At 51.2% G+C, this 13782-nt stretch overlaps 1 protein-coding gene across 3 annotated transcripts in view; it reads left to right on the top strand.

Moving 5' to 3' along the window:
• LOC136401370 (uncharacterized) overlaps nucleotides 1–13782 on the top strand; it is a 371266-nt gene that overhangs the window by 321222 nt on the left and 36262 nt on the right. For 2 of the 3 annotated variants that reach the window (XR_010750509.1, XR_010750510.1), the window contains one exon: nucleotides 12032–12099. The exons of the other annotated variant lie outside the window; for it this stretch is intronic. The gene's annotated coding sequence lies outside the window, so the exon portion shown is untranslated. The remainder of the gene's footprint in view (nucleotides 1–12031; nucleotides 12100–13782) is intronic. 3 annotated transcript variants of the gene reach the window in all.

Consider the following 13782-nt stretch of genomic DNA (forward strand, 5'->3'; position numbering starts at 1 on the left):
TTCCTGAGCATTTGCTGTGCAACAGGCCCCGGGCCAGGCGTTCTGCCTCTGTTTCCAGTTATCCTGAGAGCATCTTACTCAGGGAGGCTTTGTTTCCCATTACACAGCTGAGGATCTTGAGGTTTAGAAAGTGTGAGTCGTCCACGCCCACTGTGAAGACCACCATTATTACGTGGGAGAATAAGCATTTGAACTCAGATCCCTCTGAGTATTAAATTAGGGACAGGGGGCAGAGAGAGTAATCCATCTTTATATTATTATTGAGCCCACTCCTTTTGGGGGGAAGCCTCTACTTCCTTATTATTTTTAAAGAACCCTGAAATTGTGTTCCTGGCTATGCTGAGCCCATTATATACTATCCTATTTAACGCCGTGAACAGTCCTGCAGGGAAGATATTAATAGGAGACCTAAATATCAGAAGATGTAGTTATTCGGGTATAGAAAGATTAAGTAATAAGCCCAAGAAAATTAGCCCAGGCTCTAATAGGCACAGTTTAACACAGATAGTCTGACTCTACAGTGAACTCTCCTCCTAAGGCTCATCGACTGGTCTTATTAGCGTCCACGAGGTCGCCTGGTCTCCACTGTTCGGGGGAGCATCGTTATGGCCAGAGCTTAACTTCCACTCTTTTTAGGGATGCCCACCACCAGCCTCTCCCCCTTCCTGAGAATGAGCCATGGAAATTGAGAGTGTGGAAGAGACGGAACCGTAGGTCAATAGTTTTGATGTTGAAATACTTTAAGAGGTCAGCTAGTCCATTGGTTTCTAGCTGTTGGGAATGACCTGTTTAGTAGATTTGTAAAATCAATTTAGTAGTTCATGACCAGCATTTCCACATGAGATGACTAGAAGAGAAAACACAGAGTGCACTGTCTTTGGGGTGAACTGGTGCTGAGAAGCCGTTGTTTCAGTTGTGTGTGTGTATGTTAGCGTGTGGCCTCAGTCACCATGTGGAACGCATTGCTTATTGAGGATCATGTTTTGCAAAGTGTGAAAGATGTTGGCTTCATTCGGTGGTTTTCAAGTTTTGTTCCACGGCCTCCAAGGAGGCCTCAGATACTTTAGGGGAGATTGGGATCGGAAGTTGAGTAGGAGGAGCTTCAGGAATGTTCCCTCTTCTCGCTAAATAGGCCCTGTTGTTTATCTGGTTTCCATGTTGGATTTTTATGTCGTATTTCATCTTAAAAATAAAACAACTTAACTGAAAAAAAAGAAAAAAGAATGGAAGAGCCACCGGTTTACCTCATTGGAATCATGCTTCATTGAGGGATAATTCCCTGTTGCGTGACTTCATGTGGAAGTGGTCCAGGGTCCAGCGGTGTGCCCAACACCACGGTGGCTTCTTGGAATACTTCCATGGAGTCTTCAGCAGTGTTAGAAAACGTGATCGTTCCTGTCCTGAAACTGCTAGAACCAACATGGTAACAGCCTGTCACTTAAGCCAGGGACAGTCAAGAAGTACAGGAAGAGGTTGTTCAGAAGTGGGCCGTTTCCACATGGGTTTGTGAGAGATTATTACAAGAAGGGATACGAGAGGACCAAAGCTTGCTGGAACAGTGAAGATGAAACGGAACACAGAGGATTATACTTTGTGTAATCAACAAGATACACATGGAATTGAAATTTCTTTGACGATAATTCATGGCTCAAAGTTTGAGGTTGTTAACTGATGCCTAACTTGAATCGCAGTGGGAATAAGCCAGAGCCCAAGGTATGCCTGGCTGTACGCCATACATCCATAGCATACATTATAGAAGGGGATGTTCCACAAATGGCCAGGTACTTTGCAGCTTCTCCCTTATTAGGTAGAGTTTATTTTCCTGCTTCTTGATTTTGGTTTGGCCCTGCGATCCGCTTTGGTTAATAGAATGTGGTAGGAGGAATACTGTGCCATGTTGAATCTATTCCTCAAGCACGCAGCCTCTGTTCTTGGACTCTTGGACCCCTGATTCCAACGTAGAAATAATCCTGGCTAGCCTTCTGGAGGAAGGCAGACAATATGGAAAGAGAGCCCAGGTCTCCTAGCTGAGACCTTCCTAGACCAACCAGCATCCAGCCAGTCTGCCACCTGATTGCAGATACACAAGTGAGCCCAGCCCAGACTAGAGGAATTAAACCACACAATCATAGGCTAACTTTTGGAGGGTTTACAAGGCATCCAGTTCTAACCGGTGCACCCACTGTCCTGCGCTGGCAAACCCTCACTGGAAGACAGTACCACGGCTACAGCTGATGAACAAAATTAGCTAGAAATGTTAACAGACTAGAACGTGTTCAGGGCTGGATGAGGAGAAGGGTCTGAAAACCCGATGGTAAGATGTGTAGGAAGCCTCCTCTGAAAAGCAAGGATGTTTGGAGCACGAGCCCGCCCTCTGAGATTTGGCATGGGTGGGAAAGTGGGAGGGTTTCTTCATAACTTCTTGGGTGGAGACAGTGATTGGCTGCAGTGTTTGCCTCACCGCCTCCATTCTTGCCGTGGCCCTATGGTGGGCAGTGTTCTCTCTTGGATACTTTCTTTGACATTGTGGCTTGATTAGGCTGATGAAATGTAGCTGGATGTTACAGAGCACCTGTAGTGGACTCACTCTCCTGTATTTCTGCCATCACCATAACAGCAGCATGTTACAGTTGGCTCACTGGTCCCAGACAAAGGTGTGAGACGTGAGGCTACCCCCACCACCCTGCAGAATGCGACAGAGCCTTTCCAGCAGCCATAGAGTCATGAGTGAGAAATTAATACCTGTTCTTATATTCTCCTTGGGTTTTGTGTGTGTGTGTGTGTGTGTGTGTGTGTGTGTGTGTGTGACAGAGATGGAAAGAGGGACAGATAGGGACAGACAGACAGGAAGGGAGAGAGATTAGAAGCATCAATTCTTCATTGAGGCATCTTAGTTGTTCATTGATTGCTTTCTCATGTGTCTTGATCGGGGTGAGGGGAGGCTACAGCAGAGCGAGTGACCCCCTGCTCAAGCCAGCAACCTTGGACTCAAGCTAGTGACCTTTGGGCTCAAGCCAGCGACCATGGGGTCTTGTCTATGATCCCATGCTCAAGCCAGCGACCCCACACTATAGCTAGTGAGCCCACACTCAAGCTGGATGAGCTCGCACTCAAGCTGGTGACCTCAGGTTTCAAACCTGGGTCCTCTGCGTCCCAGTCTGATGCTCTATTTGCTGCACCACACCGCCTAGTCAGGCACTCCTTGGGTTTTGATCAAGTAATAATTGACCAGAATACTTCAGAGATTAAAATTAGAATCAATGAACAGCCGTATCAAGGAAGCAAAATTCCACTGGACTTAAGGTAGGACCTCTTTGCCAAGGAAAAGAACTGTCCCCCAATAAAACCTGTGGTGTAATTAGGAGTCCCTTATCCTGGGATGTTCAACCCTCAGGTCGCTGTACATGGTCTCTTCACTTAGAATGGGGGTCGGACTTCCGTTCCAGAGTGACTGGTGTGCTCAGCAGTGTGAGGAGTGGCAGCAGGTAACCTCCGTTGTCTTCCAGCACAGAGGCAGGCCGAGCGTGGAGGGGGAGCGCGTGTGCGCGGCAGGTCTCGGTCGGGAGGCAGAGAGGCAGCGGGGAGCTTTGCACTTCACCGTGGACCTTTGCTCTAAACCTGTGTGCGCTTGTTGCTCAGCCTGGAGCCCCTCCCTCTTGCCTCCGAGTCCCACTCCTTCCTGCAGGTCCTCCTCAAGCCCGGGCTCCTCTCTGCCCAGTGTCCCTGACCTTGCCAGCCGGCGGGGACCGACCCACCTCTGAACTCTCCACCGTGGTTGCCTTGACTTTTGCCTTGACTTTTTATCTTAATTCATATGTTGTTCTTGACTTCTTCCTTGACCCTTTTTTTTCCAAGCTGAGATAGATATTTTCCGAGTGCTCAGATCATGTTTCCTCACATTAAAGCAACTCATGGCTCCGTGCTGTGAGCTTGTCTCTCCTTAAAACCCTGAGCTGGTGCAAGGCAGGGAGTGTGGCTCCTCCACCCTGCTGTTCCCTTTATCTGCCCCAGTGCCTGGCACCCTCTAGGCCCCAGTGAATCTTTCCTGAGTGAATGGGTGTGGGTGTCTTTCATCTTTCTGACACAACCGTGGACTCCGAATGGCAGTCGGTACTTACATTCCTACACTGTTCCAAGGCCCGTGCATTATTCAATCACCAAATATTTGATGAATGAGTCCAACCTGGCTTACAGAACCTTGTGTCACCTGGCTGCCACACCTCCCGGTGATGGTGATGTCGTCTTGTGTAACTCCCGCTCGCTCACAGACCTGCTCCGGGCACACTGGCCTTTTCTGAGCCCTCTGAACTCTTAGAGCTCATGCCTGCTTCAGGGCTTCCATGGTTGCCTTGGCTGCACCTTTTTCCCTGTGGCCTTCTAAGGCTTTCCCCTTCTTGTCATTCAGATCTCCATGTATATAGGTCACCTCCTCCAAGAAGCCCATCCTGAATGCTCAGTCTGTGGTACCAACTGCCTCTCTTTGTTCCATCTTTCAATCCCAGGTCTTTGCGTGACATGCATGGCTTTTTCTTTCAATTGAATTTATTGGGGTGACATGGGTTAATGAAAGTACATAGGTTTCAGGTGTGCCGTTCTAGAACACGTCATCTGTACACTGCACCGTGTGTTCCCCGCTCCGAGTCCAGTCTCCTCCTTCACCATCTCCCCCTTACCCTCTTCTACCTCCCCACCCCCACATTCATGACTTTTGGATACTTATTTCCTCCCTCTCTCCCTCTCTTCCTCCCTCCTTCCCTCCCTCCCTCCCTCCCTCCCTCCCTCCCTCCCTCCCTCCCTCCCTCCCTCCCTCCCTCCCTCCCTCCTTCCTTCCTTTTTTCCTTCCTTCCTTCCTTCGTATACTTCTTTATTGATTGATTATCTCAGTTAAAATGTAAGCCCCATGAAAACAGGTAACATTTTGGTCTTATTTACTGCTGTATCCCTAATGTCTGAGAAATATATATTGAGAGAATGAGTGGATGGATGGGTAGATGGATGGATGGATGGATGGATATGGGTTTAGTGCTCAGCTCTGCGTTGTGAACACAGTGGAGAGAAGACAGACAGGATTCTTGCCTTCAAGTGTTTTATAATGTTTGCTGAATGAACGATCACGTGTGAATGAATGATCACGTGTGTCATATAGCAGTAAAACCAAAACCAAAACCAAGTCAATCCACAGCGGACTCAGAACAAAACAGACTGGAGTGTCTGTGGCCCATCTGACGTCCTTAACTCTCAGCCTCCCCTGTGCCAGGAGGAGGAAGTGAGGGAATGAACGGACAGCAGCCACCACCGTGCCTGGCGTTTGGCAGGTGCTCCGTGGGTGGTGTTGTCCACTCACCCTCCACCCTGGGTATGTGCAACCAGACGTATTAAGAAGCGTATATCCGTCTACCTGTCCGACCCACCCCAGAGGACCGCACTTCACCTCCATGTAGGCTGCTAGGTTTACATCCAGGGATGAAAATGCTTCTGCACTGGGTCCTCCCAGAGCAGGGGTCTCCAAACTTTTTACACAGGGGTCCAGTTCACTGTCCCTCAGACCATTGGAGGGCTGCCAAATACAGTGGTCCTCTCACTGACCACCAATGAAAGAGGTGCCCCTTCCAGAAGTGCAGTGGGGGCTGGATAAATGGCCTCAGGGGGCTGCATTGCGGCCCGTGGGCCGTAGTTTGGGGACGCCTGTCCCAGAGTGTGAACACTGGAGGCGGGACTGATGACAGTTCATTTATTCTTCACTGCACCCTGTGCTTTGACTCTTGCGAAGCCTTTGTTTGACCTGGGAGGTCTTGTTAGTGGCTGTCCCAGCACAGTGTGGCGGGGAGCAGTGTGATAATTGACTTCCAGTCACCAAAAGAGCACCGAGAGTCAGGAAGTGCTGTAGACAGGGCTGGTCTCGTTGAGGTCCAGCTGGGGGCCGCTGGTCATGCCGGAAGTGCCCACTGGAGTCAGTCCTTTAGGTGAAACCCCTGATGGAGTGAAGCGACAGTGACGCCTTCAGCGGTCCCCGTGTGTTAATGAGACCCCCAGCTGCGTCTCGTTCAAGTCGAACATCCAGAATAACCGTGGTATTGAGCGACCAGGGCTCTGGTCCGGTTGAGTCCTTGTCTTGGGATCATCCTTTCTGGAAACGGGGTGGCCGAGTGTCCGGTGGGCTGTGTGCTCCGGACCCCAGGGAAGGGGCAGCTTTGGCCGCTGGGAGGACAAGGGCAAGGGCAGTTGCTCAACAGCGCTCCCACGGTTACCTCCTATCTGTTTCTAATCTGCTTTCCCCTCCCCACTCCACCTACACAGATGTGCCCTTTAAATATTGATTTGCCCACCTCGGCCGTGTGTGGCAGACCTTGTCTCAGAAGTCAGCTCGATCCCTTTGAAGGTGTTTACTAATTAGATCAGGTGGGGAAGTTAGGCAACTTCAAATATAGTTATCCTGTGGAAGGTCGCTCCCGGGCACGGGACCCCTGAGAGCCCGGGGGAGGTCAGCTGCGGGTTCCGGCTTCCTTTCTTTATTGGAGGAAGTCCTAATGATCGCCCAATTAAGCTGAATGGTACGGCCTCCTTTTCTGCCATCAGCTGCTGACACGGTTCTCGGGCAGACATCAGAGTGGCCGGAGCCGGAAGGCTAACTGCTCTTAGCACGGCCGAGGATGGATCCGTGGCGTGCTGGCTTCGATCTGCCGCAGTCCAGGTGCGTTTCTCACTCAGGGACACGGCCCCCGGGCCGTCAGTGTGGACTCGGATCTGATCTTGGCTGGAAAGGAAAATTGCTGCTGCTGTAATTCAAGCTCAGCAGGCCCGCAGGTCACGCCCGCCACGGTTTGACAGTAATGTCTGCTCCGGGAGAGCCCAGGCACCTGTGTGAGTGGACGTCCTTGAGTGCCCGCATGGGGCATGGGTGTGAGTTTCGCACCCAGCAGACGGAGCTCTTAGGAGAGGCGAGGCGGGCAGCGAGGGGAACGCTGTCCTGCGGGGTCTGAGGCAGCCTCAGCTCGTGCTGCAGGCTCTTTCGGTCTCTCCTTCAGCCACTTGGGCTGTTGTCACTGCTGCTCTGATAGACGGGGACAGAAACAGCGCAGACTGTCTGCCGGGAGTGGCTCTCTGTGGCCTTGGAGGTTCCTGCCTCAGATGGCTTAGCTCGTTCCAATGGTAAGGCCAGGCACATGCCACGTGGAGGTCAGCGGCCGAAAGTCCCCCTACGAGTACCTGGAAGCATGCTGGGAGCGAAGCCGGCCAGCCGGCCACAGCGACAGAGGTGTGCACGGACTCTGCTGGGCGTGGCCCGCCTCTTCTCCCCGTTCTGAAGACCCTGCTCACGTGTCTGCCACGGTCCCTAATGTACAGTTTCTGGACAACTTTGCTCTTTAAGCTGGGAACACCTTTGCCTTATAACCTCAGCACCTCGCTCTGTTCCTGGGTCAGCCATGTGTATCAAGGGGACCAAATGGACATCTCTCACAGGGACAGCAGGCTTCCTCTTTTTGGAGAACGCAGCCTCCCTTAACACCTGAAGAGCAGCAGGTTGTCCAGGTTCATGGACGCTGGGCCTTGGGGCAGCTGGGTGGCGAAGGGCAGAGCCTGCCGTGCCTGCGCCCGCCTGTCCCCGGGAGACAGGACTTCCCGTGTGGGCAGGCGGCTTCCCTTTGGCTCTGCCCCCCTCATGCTGCTGCTGCTCTGCTTCCTGATTTCACACTTGGGCCTGAGTACAGACACCTCGTCCCACTTCTGTGATTTCGGAGGAAGGCGTAGTAGCTGGAGCTCCTAGGGCTGAGTCTGAATTCCATCTCCTGCACGAACGGGCTCTGTGACCCTGGGAGAGTGACTTGCTCTCCGGTGCCCCTCGTCCGTGCCTTTCACTTCAGCGGTGAAGTGGAGGTGATGTCATTGCTTCTAAAGGTTGTTGTGAGGAGGAAATGAGAGTCCGAGCTGAGGCCTGGGGTGCGTGCCTGGCTTCGCACAGTGCTGGGGCTCGTGAGCTGTCCCTTCCTCCACCGTGGGCACGTCCTCTCCCATTTCACACGCAGCCGTGGGGAGGACACTGAGAGCCTGGCCCCACAGGCGGCAGTTAGTGCTACCATCATTATCGCCTTCCCCCGAACAGATCAACAGTAGAAAAGATTTCGCAACTTCCTGAGGGATTGCACAAACAACGTGACACAGAATCAGACTTTGAGAACGCCTTGCCCAGTTCTCTGTCGAGGGTCACAGGTCTCCTCTACTACGGATGTCTCTAGGGACAAAGGACCCAGCAAGCGCATCTCCCTGTTTAATGCTTACCTTCTGAGACACGTCTTTTTCCTCCTGGGAGACTGGCAGCAGGAGGGGTCTCCCACGTCAGAGAAGAGCTCAGTGGGTCGGCCTGCGTCGTAGTGAAGACGGAGAACTTGTTGGGGCTTCTCAAAACGTGGGAGACGCGGAGAGGAATCTGGACAGCCTTTCTGTGGAACCTTTATTACAGAGCTGAAGGCCAGAGCTGGTCTTTGCGGAGGCAAGTGTGGCTCAGAAAGGTCTTATGAGATCTCTGCCACCCCTCTGCCAGGTCCCTTGTCATGGAGAAGAGTGCTGAGTACCAGGAACTCCCCGTCTCTGAGCTTCTCCCAGGTCACGGCTACTGCCAGGGAGGCCGACTCAGCGTTTCTGGCTCTTGCCAAAAAACCAAACCGTTGAAGCTCCAGGGCCCGTTTCCAATGTCAGGATCTTGTTTGATGAGATGACTGGAGCTTTATTCAATTCTGGGGCTTATTGGCTTGGTGAGGGCGCCCTGGCACCTGCTGGAATTGGATGAGGGAAAGGTGCAGGGTGGAGAAATGGAGAAAGTGGGTTTTATTGACCTAACATAGCCTTGTTAAAAACAAACAAACAGCAAACAACTGCACGTATGTGGTTTTTCAGCATTAAAAAAAAAAATTACTGACACACAGGAGAGAAAGTGGATTGCCATCCACTGCAGATCCTCCTTGGGTAAGCAGACGAACGAGGAAAGGTACCTTGCATCTGCATGTTTCAGGTCCTTCTTCTAGGAAATGGAATCAACACAGCCGCTTTCAGGGCTGCTGTGAGCATTAGTGTGATAATATATGTACATAACACTTGTTACCTTCCTCCCTTTATGGTAGGGGCTTATTAAAGATAGAGGTGATCAGTGTTGACCATGAATGCTGGAGTGCCCTGCGTCTTCCAGGACTCTTTGTAAGAAACGTTGCATTTCTAAGGATGGATGCCAACCTCATTTGTGGTGGTACCTCACAGACTTTCAGTTTCGGAGCTGTCCAGCATCCAAGCTCCTCTTTTGTTGGTACAGCATCTTTTCTTGTAGTCTTGCGGGAGCCTTCACCCACCACAGATGTCAGAGAGCTCACACCTCATCCCAAAGGTCTTGTAGTCTTGCAGGAGCCTTCACCCACCACAGATGTCAGAGAGCTCACACCTCATCCCAAAGGTCTTGTAGTCTTGCGGGAGCCTTCACCCACCACAGATGTCAGAGCGCTCACACCTCATCCCAAAGGCGCCAGAGTGGAGCCAATGTTCGGTGTTCAGGGCTGGGCCAGTCGAATGCTTCTGGGACCTTGCTTCTTGCATTTAAGATCTTGGTTGCATGGCTGGTATTATTATTATTTTTTGTAACCTGAGTGTATGTTCTAAGACTAAAGGGTCCTTTAGAATTCATTCATAACTAAGGCAGCTTTGATGGTGGCCTTCAGTTACATTCTCCCTTCTTCCTACAAGATCACTGTTGAACTTCCTGCTCTTTAATCATCTAGGCTGTGATGGTTCTTGTTTTCTACACCACTTGTTGCTGTGAGCTCTGGGAAACATCCAGTAAATCACTACCTGCCCCGCCCCCCTTCACTTTTCTTTCTCCAAATGTTACTTGAGAGCAAGAACTCAGAATGCGATACTACGTACCTCAGGCACGTCACCCAGTGACGAAGAACCCTTGGTGCGCTGGTCTGATCTCTGAGCCCCTCCCCATGGTGGCCGAGGGGCTCTTCTGCCGCCATTGGCTGTGTAGCCTGGTTTCCATTGCTGGCTTTCCGGGAATCCTGGGGATGGAGAAGAATGTTCAGCTCCCCTCTCGCTCAGCCACTGGCTCTCAAATCACCTTCCTGTCTGTGTGTCATCACAGGATGCTACTTCTCACCTTGAGTTATTACTGTGTTCCAGTCTTTCCCTCTTGCCTTAAGGAGGTAGCTCAACCAACGAGCTACCTGATGCCTTTTCTTTCAACACTAGTCATCAGGAGACACGGGTTCCCACCCAGCCTTGGCTGTTGGTCATCTTGACGTACGCGAGCTCATCTCTCTGTCCTGCAGTCTTCCCACCTCTCAACGAGGCTGGGCAGTGGCAGAGGGGCAGCTCGAGGGAGAAATGCAACGATTGTCCTGCTGAGATCTCTGCCAAGACTGGGGCGGTGATAGTCACCACCTGGTGCTATAAATATGTTTCAGAATAACAATGATAATGAAATCAATGGTAAAAATACCTGGCAAGATTAAGTGGCCATGTGGTCTTTGGTTATTAACTACTGGGCAGAACCTTTTATTGAATGACAGCGGGGAAAGTTGGGGGGCTGGGGTAAAACGATCAGTTTTCTTAATCATGCAGCGACCCCTTCTGGGGAAAGCAAGCAGGGCCTCAGCCCCGGGGGACCTCACAACATCTGCACCAAGGCGTGCCAGCCGAGACGGGGTGGCATGGTCCCCGGGGCAGCAGCGCTCAGGGTGGGTGTTTACCCTGGGCAACCAAGCAGAAAACAAAAAGGAATGAACCGAAACTAAAAATCACTTGCCCTGGAGCTTTCTCCGGGGGAACCCTCCTAGCGAGAGCTGGTGAAATCTGGGGCACCCGCCCCCTGCATCCTGATGAGGTCGCTGGTTGTGCCGGCTGCCAGGATCCAGGGGCCCGGGACCAGCCCGTAGGTCGAATAGTTCGAGAAGGGTCCAGATGGAAAGCGTATTCCTGTGTCCTCCTAAGGGGAAGAGAGGAGAAGGCGATTGTAAGAGGAGCAAGCTTGCCGGTTGGACTGGGAGGGATGACAACAAAATAAGATGCTTGGGTACTTTTTCCTCCACCAAATATTACCATCTTCGTCTTGGAAGGAGGAAGGAGGAAGGAGGAAGGAGGAAGGAGGAAGGAGGAAGGAGGAAGCCTTCCTCCAGACGCTGGCTCTAACATACCCCTCTTCTCTCCTTACCTGAAGGACTCAAGCGGTGCTAGCTAGCCGTGGAGTGTTCTGTCAGACACGGTCTGGGTCAGGCAGTGCCACACGACACATTCCCAAGGACACAGGCCGCGGCCCCCACGTGGACTCCTGAGCAGCAAGGGGCAGGGTTGGTGGATATCATAGTATTCTACCCCTTGAGGATGGATTTTAGAACTGGACTCCAAGCATGGGACGGACTGGGCCAAGGCTAACTCGGGAATAAGGGACGGGGCTCAAGTCCAGACTGGGTGTGCTGACCATCACTTCCTCTCTGTTAGCGGTCACTCCTCGCCCACTGGCCTCCAGCTTTCCACTGTCCGTTAAATTGGCCGGTACTATCCATAACACCTGTATGCTCCATGATTAATAAGTAGTCGCTAGGGGAAGCGACAGTTGTCAAGCATTTACTGCTTGCAAGTCCCTGCTCATTTTATGGAGCAAACATTTATTGAGTGCCTGCAGTGTGCTAGACACTGGGGACATGCCACAGTCACCTCTCAGGATCCACGGGGAGTAGGTGCCAGCATCCGCTGGAAATACCAAAATCTGCACTGCCCAAGTCCCTTATGAAAATGTGGCACAATATTTGCATATAACCCATGCACACCCTCCAGTACACTTTAAAGCATCTCTAGATTACTTACAATACCTCATACAATGTAAAACGCTGTGTAAATCCTTGTTATACTGTATTGTTTAGGGCAAAATGACAAAAAGAAAGTCTGTACAAGTGTGTTACAGACACAACCATTGTAAGCCTACGTAGTCCACGTATAGTTAACCCTAACAACAATGTATGTAACCTTTTATTCTATAAATATTTTCTAGACTATTTTTGATCTGCGGTTGGTTGAATGGATGGATGCAGAACCTGCGAATGTGGAAGGCCAACTTTAGTAAGTAAAAAAACGATAAGCTCAGCTATTGTCAAAACTGTTGTAGACAAAGATAAAAATAAAACGGTGCAATCCCGAAGACAAGGGATCTGATGCGGAGAGAGAGGCTGCAGTGATGGGCGGGCTGTGAGTTCAGGGAGGCTTCCCGTAGGCAGTGGCCGTCTCTGCATCTGGTGGCTCCGACCTAACACCCCCCGGGTCCTCCTGGCCTCCTCTTGTTTCTCGTGTATCTCCCATCCTGTCCACCGGCACGTTTGGTTGGCTCTGCCGCTGGAATATGTCCAGAACCCACTTTCTTCTGCCCACTCCTGCCTTTCCTCTTCACCCAGACACTACCCAGTCTTTTATCCATGTTGTGGGGATGTGGTCTCTGCTTCTGCCCCTTGCCTCCTCGTGGTCACATATTTTCGGACAATTATGAGTCAAAAAATTTTAAGTCTTGTACAGCAGGACATCTCAGAGTCTTGGTCAGCGGGACGTCTCAGAGAGACAGGGAAATCCTGGGCACCTGCCCCTGCATCCTGATGATGCCCCCGGTTGTGCCGGCTGCCCAGATCCAGGGACCCGAGACCAGTTTAAGCTAGTCAGTTAGTGAATCACTAACAGGAGGATATAGTGCAGGGGTCGGGAACCCATGGCTTGCGAGCCAGATGTGGCTCTTTTGATGGCTGCATCTGGCTCACAGATAAATCTTTAATAAAAAAAAAAAATAGTAACGTTAAAAATATAAAACATTCTCATGCATTACGAGCCATTCATTTCCTACCACTCATGTTCATGGTTGCAGGTGGCTGGAGCCAATCACAGCTGTCCACCGGGACAACACCAAATTTTTATTGGATAATGAGTAACATACATGGGTCGTTGTATGGCTCTCATGGAATAACATTTTAAAATATGTGGCGTTCGTGGGTCTCTCAGCCAAAAAGGTTCCCGACCCCTGCTATAGTGTATAGCACGTTACTGACGTATTTGATCACACGGAAGGCCTTCTGGATAACTCAGAACATGTCTTTGAAAATATATTTTGGAAATCATTGCTGTTATCCCAGCTGACGACATAATGGGAAGTAGAGCCACTCCCAAGTTTCGCTAGACTGGGGGTCGGGTGGACCAGATTCCAGCGGCCGTTCTGAGCTACGTGGCCTTGGGCAAGTGGTTTAATTTCTCTGAGCTTGGTTTCCTCATCCCCCTGTGATACGGCTCACAATTCCTGTCCTGTCTACGTTGCCAAGCTGTTGGGAGGATCAGGGGGGATAATGGACATTAAAGAAGGGGCATCCCCTTTCTCCTGGTAAACCAAAGCCCAACAAAACCCAACGCCACCACGGCACTACTGTGGGCTCCTAGAAAAACATTAGTATTTCCGGTGACAACAGCTCTGCGCTTAATCATAATCAATGAGCAACAAATTAACACTGGGTTTATTTATCTGAGCAACCGGGAGTGAAACCCGGGGAGTCGCTGGCTTTTGGCTGGAAGTCAAAGGAAACAGAGAACGAATTGGAGTTCGGGCGGTGGAGGTGCCAGCCTGCGTCAGGACGGAAGGGGCCGAGGGAGCCGGTCGCCCAGGCAGCACGGCAGGAGGAATGAAAGGCGCTGGATGGTGGGAATCGGGCTAGGGAGATGGGAAATCCGAAAATACAGTATGGTAGGGAGGAGGTTCTGAAACCGCAACCACGC

The sequence above is a fragment of the Saccopteryx leptura genome, chromosome 3 (genome assembly GCF_036850995.1).
Source record: "Saccopteryx leptura isolate mSacLep1 chromosome 3, mSacLep1_pri_phased_curated, whole genome shotgun sequence".
NCBI lineage: Eukaryota > Metazoa > Chordata > Mammalia > Chiroptera > Emballonuridae > Saccopteryx > Saccopteryx leptura.